This window comes from Poecilia mexicana, unplaced genomic scaffold, assembly GCF_051168715.1.
Source record: "Poecilia mexicana isolate PSO_F unplaced genomic scaffold, ASM5116871v1 scaffold_2, whole genome shotgun sequence".
NCBI classification, from domain to species: Eukaryota; Metazoa; Chordata; class Actinopteri; order Cyprinodontiformes; family Poeciliidae; genus Poecilia; species Poecilia mexicana.
Window position 1 is genome coordinate 43,568,319 of NW_028263371.1, and position 6,060 is coordinate 43,574,378.

Sequence of the window (6,060 nt, forward strand, 5' to 3'; positions counted from 1 at the left end):
AAACTGGCTTGTAAAAGGTATGCAAAGTAAATTAATAGCACCATTCATATAATGCCAAAATAATAAAGAATGTATTATGTTTTCAGTAAGGTGATGTACTTACGCATCATTTCTTAATCAACTTTTATTTTAAAATGATTTATACTAATCAAATGATGCAATGTTTTTTTTTTGTTGTTGTTGTTGTTTTGTTTTTATGATACTGTGAAACATCAGTGGTGAGATTCATCTGAAGCCAAAGCTGCAGACAATGGATTTGACCACAGCTCTAGCCTCAGGGTCCCTTTGAAGCCTTTTAAAGAGGGCGGTAGGAAGCAAGGGGCTTATTATGCCAAAAACTCAAGGGCAGAATCAATAGATTAGAGAATTTCTTACCACCAGTAGAAATATCTACAGTTTCTTTTCTGAATGTTCAACCTGAAAGTTAGACTTACAAGTACCTTATATATAAATATTTAATATTTTCAACACCAAAGCCTTCTTACATTTTGCGTTTGCTTTTCTAAGTTTAACAAACTTTCCAATACAAATTTACAAACACAAAACTTGGAATTTGGTTGGTTGCGATTTCCATAGACAAAATGATTGTGTATGGAGTATTCTAAAATCTGCTTGTGTTCCAATACTGATAGGATATTTTATAGTTATAGTCATGTGCATTTATCAACACATAAATGCACATGTTGAACTTTTGGCTAATTTTATTTTATACTGGTGTTCATTTTACACATGAATGATCCGCACAAGCCAGCAGCTTTGCAAAGGTTTCCAATTCATCAGTGTAAATGCCTGAAGCTGGGGAAGAGACTTTCCTCTTACCAGCAGAGAAATGACTCCAAAAAGCTAAAGTTAATTTGGAATCTAATCTATAGCATTTTGTTTCAGGGGGACTGAATGCAAAGGTCTGCCACACTTTTCAGATTATTTTTTATAAAACATTTACAAAGGAATATTTTAGTTTAAATCGCCTCAAAATGATGTGTGTTGGTAAATAAAATATATTGAAGTTAGTGATTAAAATGTAAAAAAAAAACAACAAAAAACATGTGTAAAAATACAAACATGTAAACACAAGCAGTGTGATACAATGTGAATTTCTGGTTAATCTGAGGAGATGTTTGTATTTTTCTCCAGTTCAAAAAAAGTTTCAGCTCACATTTGTGGAAAATGCAAATGTAACTTTTCTGGGTCCATGCATTAATTGACAATATTAACTTAGATCCTTTTTCTGTTTCAATTTTTGTTCTTGACCACGCAGGGGTGTCAAACTCCAGTCCTCGAGGACCGGTGTCCTGCAGTTTTTAGATGTACCACAGGTACAAAACACTGGAATGAAATGGCTTAATTACCTCCTCCTTGTGTAGGTAAGTTCACCAGAGTCCTGCTAATGACCTAATTATTCTATTCAGGTGTGGTGCAGCAGAGGCACATCTAAAAGTTGCAGGACACCGGCCCTCGAGGACTGGAGTTTGACACCTGTGATGTATAGGCTTCATATGTATGGATGTAATCGTTCACACTTAAAATAACAAACCTCCACATTGAAAATCAAATGACTGCACTCTCAAAGTGTCAAAATATCTGATTTGCTGGTATTTTACTGGTGGGCCCTTTCAAATCTTAACCCATGTGAAATAATAAATTGATTCTCTATTAGTAACATTTATAAGGTGTGCATTTCTTAACAAGGTTTAAAGGGATAAAAAGAATCAATATGTATTCTACTAAGCCAGAGGTAAAGACAGGCTGCATGAGACTTGCCGAGTTTGGAAAGTCCCTTGGTTTTTAAGAGCATACTATTTTAGTTGTACAACAGCAACAGCAGTCAAATTCTATCCATGTGATTCTCAGGAAATAAAGCTTGGCATCCAACTTTACAGATCATGAGTTGTTTAAAAGAAAATCTGTATTTCGGGCCTCAGGGTTATGTTTTAGAACATATAAAACAAAATGAAAAAAAAAAACAATAATAAATGCCTGAAAGTTTAGAAGCTGTAAACCGATCTGCCAAACATATAGTGATCCCTAGGCTGCAGTCTGATGGCATGTGTCCAATGTTATGTTAGATTTTCAATATGTTTCTAATCAAACGTATCTCATTAAATTATGCTGTAAAGTTCTTTTTTCTCCAGAGCCACCCACACTTGTCTCATTAGGATGGCGTTTTGTTTTGTGGACACTTAGCAGGTCAGTGTTGTAAACTGTTCCCAAGTAAACTTTATTTATCAGACCAGGGTGTCAGGTGGATATATTTCCTGCTGCAGGGACCATGTACACAATGGCATTATGCTAAGCCTGAACAGCGCCATACAATGTTTACAATAAAGTTTGGAGAGTTGTCAGGCAGCAAAATGCGCACAATGAGACAACCCTCAGGGGGAGCTGCTTAATGCGGCCGTTTCAATCCCGAGAGAACTACCTTTGTGTCTGTATTAATCTTGTGGGACATTTGACATTTGTAAAATGACGGTTAGGCATAACATGCCACCATTTTCTCTCATGAAGTTGAATCAGTTTAAATGGATTTAATTAATCAGCAGATACGCGCCTAGAAATCCCAATCACAAATGCAAATTAAAACCAAACGTCTGCCTTCAAATTTAGATTTCCAGAATAAATGTAAAAGTTAATTTTATATATCTAGCTGATAGCCTTAAAGTGTTATGTTGTCACTTTAATGGGATTCTAAGCAAAATAACTGCTTTCCAAAAGATTTGTTTGCTTTGTCTTGTTTTACAAGATTATCCTAATGTTAAAATATGCATCTAATACTGAGAGAAGCAGAACAAGGGTCTCAAGTCAGGGTCTCATTGCTATTTGAGCCTTAATACTTGCAGCAATGTTGATACAAAGTTCTGATGATCTACTGCATAATTTAATAAAACCTTAGTGATTTAATGGTATCTTCCAACAAGAAAATAACTATTTCAGCCAAAACGTTGATCTGCTACAGTTGAGTCAACATGATATTATCACAATATAACTTTCAGTAAAAATATCCCAGTTGCTGTTGAAAGGTACCTAAAACCTATTAACCTATTTAAACCAGAAAAAAAAAACAGCAATTAAATTCAAATGCCCATGTATTTTATTCATTATGAGTTCAGTTAACATGAACAAAAATGTTCAATTATTTTATTAGTAATTGTCAAATGGCACATGCATCATAAGCAGAAATATTTCGGAAGCAGGCGGAGAAGGGGCTGAAATATCACTATATGCTCGGTCAGCCTGGTCTTTTCTCTGACATCTGTTAAAAAGGACTTTAAACCACAGACACTGTAGAACAGAACATTTTGAAACTGTAGTTGTCTTTGAACTATAGTACACCTTGCCAGTGTTAACTGCCTCAACCACAACCAACACTTTAACAGAAGACCACAGAACATCCTCACTGAAAAAGCAACATTGCTGAGGATGCTTTTGTTATGAAGGGAACAGGTAAGTGCTCATTTTATTTCTTTCCTTTTGGTCTTGTTTTATTTTTTTTTTTTTGCAACTTATTGTATAATTTTTCTTATGAACTTATAATGAGCTTTACTGTCTATCCAAAACAGACTCTTACTCTTATCCAGGGAAACCATGAAATAATATACTTAAAAAGTAAACATGACCTCCAATTGGACAAAACCAACACAATTACAACTCTTTTACTTATTTCTTGGCATGAAAAAAAGGCATTGGGCAAATAAATAACATTTTTAGCCATTGTTCAATTCAGACCTCACAATAACTATAAACAAACAGAACCAACAACAGATGAGAAAAACGAGACCCATCTGACTACTTGAGAATTATGGGAATATTTGTCCTTTGTTCTCTGCAGCAGATGTTTGGCAATTTTTATATAAATATACAAAGCTGTGGAGAGTTAAATGTTATTCTTAAGGCCTTCTTATGACATATTCAAGGTAGCCTTTCCTGTATTTAAAAAAAAAAGAGGTGGTCACTAATTTACTTGGAAAGGTCAAACCTCCTGAACTCTTGCATTCAGGCATGAAGGCTTGTATTTACCACTTCCTGTAGCAGCAACTAGTGCTACTTGCCTTGATTCATCAACAGAGAGAGGCTGAGGGAAAATGTTTGGTGCTGATTTGACTGAACTACAGAATCAAGCCCCCAAATTCTCAAAATCCCTGCTAGATTTAGATTTAAAGCCACTTTTATTTATCTAAGAAGTTTATTTCTGTTAGGAAATAGCCCTCACATGTCCTGAAGGATATTTAGAGAAAATGCAAGAAGCGGTGTACTTTTCATTGTTTAATTTTCATTGTTTCATTGTTTATTTGAACAATAAATGGCATGTCAAAAATTACTTATACTCTTCTCAGTAATCAAGGGAAAAGCCTCTGCTGGCATTAAAGATATCACACACATCACATAATAGCTGAAATGTTTCAGCAGGTATTTTTTGGCCATTTATCTTTTGCATGTCTTTGAAGTTACAAGGCCCATAATCTCCCTTCTTTCCCCCCCAGATCTTCTATCAAATTTAAGTCAGGACTGTGGTTAATTAAGCCATTCCAACATATTAAGGAGAAACATGTTTGTAAAAGTTAAATCAACTAGGAACATGATTATTTGGGGTCCAACCCTAAATGCTGACACACACTGTGAGAAAAGGCTCTTTTTTTCACATACTTGTTTGCTGTTTTATGAGATCAAGGAAGAGTGAGTACAAGAAGCAAACCAGCACGGTGTCTTAAAATAACCTCACAATTATTTCCCTTGGAAATACCCAGTGTGTATATGTCAGTATGAGTGTGTGTATCTCTGTGTGTGTACTGGCTCGTGATTTTTGATCTTGTAATCTCTGAAATGATGCAGGTATGTGCCTGTTTAAGTAATTATCCCAGCACAATCTGAACTTGCGTAAACGTATGTAAAGATCTCCTCTGGATCAAATGCATGTGAGAATATTTTTTCCCCACTGCTTCTCAGTCTGTTACTATAAGCACATCTGTTAAAGTGGTCACCAGCTGGCAATATTTTTTTTATGGGTAGGGTCTACTATAGAGGTACGAATGCTTGTATGAGATAACCTTTTCTTTCATGCTTTCATAAAAGGTGGTTCAATCGCCTCTCTGTCTGCACTAAGCCCCCCCCCACACCCTCTGCATCCTGGGCAGAATGCTGAATCAGAACTCACTCCCTTTCCTCTAACGCCCGACCTAATGGCTCTGGTTGGCCTAATGAACTTCTCTACAAGATCTTTTGTTTCATTTAGAGTGACTTCCCACACATCAGAATGACCTGGGCTGCTCATTACATGGACACTGATGTCACACTGGACTCCCATTGACTGTTTCTATGGCTTATTTTACAGCCAGCTCTGAGCAAATGTTCTATTTTATGACACTTTTGTGATTTGATTGCTTAGTGAGACAGAATAACATGCACACAAGAACAACTGACCTGGTCTTAAATTAAGAAGATTAAGGAATGTGACTTGGGCCTTGTGCGGAGCTAAAAGAAAATTGGGTTTCTAATCAGGAGGTGTTAAATTGCATTTGATGGTCCGTGTCCAATGAAGCAACACTTGCACTTATTTTACCCTCAGGGTCAACCATCAGACCCAGAAGCAAACCTATTTTTGAAAATTTCTACTGTGCTGAAAAAAAGGGATAAGTTCGCAAACAAGTAGGACTTACATTTTACCCAACTTCCTTTGGTGGTTTCAACCCTGATAAGTGTCTATTTTCAGGGGTTGCGCTGTGTACAGCATAGTTTTGTCTCCACCCAAACAATAAGGAAGTGGAAGTTTTAGTCTGGCAAGCTAAAAGCACAGCAAATTAGAGAAAACAACAGCACAGTCACTAATAATTGTAAAATAATGTGAAGTAAATACTAGATGCATGAACTGTTACTTTACTTTTAGTAGTGGATAGATAGAGGCAAAAGCTCTCACTATCTAGTTTCGGTAACACTTTATTTGAAGGGGGTGAATAAGACTGACATGACACTGTCATAAACATGACATAACACATGTCATGAACATGAATAAGCCTTCATGAATATTTATGACTGTTGTCATAAAGCGTCATTAGGTAAATCATGACA